Source organism: Arachis hypogaea, chromosome 2 (genome assembly GCF_003086295.3).
Source record: "Arachis hypogaea cultivar Tifrunner chromosome 2, arahy.Tifrunner.gnm2.J5K5, whole genome shotgun sequence".
Classification (NCBI taxonomy): domain Eukaryota; kingdom Viridiplantae; phylum Streptophyta; class Magnoliopsida; order Fabales; family Fabaceae; genus Arachis; species Arachis hypogaea.
This window is the reverse complement of record NC_092037.1, coordinates 22602443-22603084: the sequence shown is the minus strand read 5'-3', so window position 1 is coordinate 22603084 and position 642 is coordinate 22602443. Positions and strand designations below refer to the sequence as shown.

The 642-nt window shown below is 41.3% G+C and overlaps 1 non-coding gene across 1 annotated transcript; it reads left to right on the top strand.

The window, feature by feature from the left end:
• The first annotated feature begins 245 nt into the window (after positions 1-245).
• On the top strand, positions 246-353 carry LOC112766011 (small nucleolar RNA R71). Its single transcript, XR_003184056.1, has one exon. It is a non-coding gene; the product is annotated as a small nucleolar RNA R71 (small nucleolar RNA).
• Positions 354-642: the final 289 nt, after the last annotated feature.

Below are 642 nucleotides of genomic sequence, written 5' to 3'. Positions count from 1 at the left end.
TTCTGAGCCAATATGGCATTCAGAGTGTCAATCTCAAAAACTCCTTTCTTCTGACTAGTCCCATTGTTCACAGGATTCCTTTCAGAAGTGTACATGAATTGGTTATTTGCAACCATTTCAATCAGCTCTTGAGCCTCTGTAGGCGTCTTCTTCAGATGAAGAGATCCTCCAGCAGAGCTATCCAAAGACATCTTGGACAGTTCAGAGAGACCATCATAGAAAATACCTATGATGCTCCATTCAGAAAGCATATCAGAAGGGCACTTTCTGATTAATTGTTTGTATCTTTCCCAAGCTTCATAGAGGGATTCTCCTTCCTTCTGTCTGAAGGTTTGGACTTCCACTCTAAGCTTACTCAATTTTTGAGGTGGAAAGAACTTTGCCAAGAAGGCATTAACTAGCTTTTCCCAAGAGTCCAGGCTTTCTTTAGGTTGTGAGTCCAACCATGTTCTAGCTCTGTCTCTTACAGCAAAAGGGAATAGCATAAGTCTGTAGATCTGAGGGTCAACCCCATTAGTCTTGACAGTGTCACAGATTTGCAAGAACTCAGCTAAAAACTGATGAGGATCTTCCAATGGAAGTCCATGGAACTTGCAATTCTGTTGCATTAGAGAAACTAATTGAGGCTTAAGCTCAAAGTTG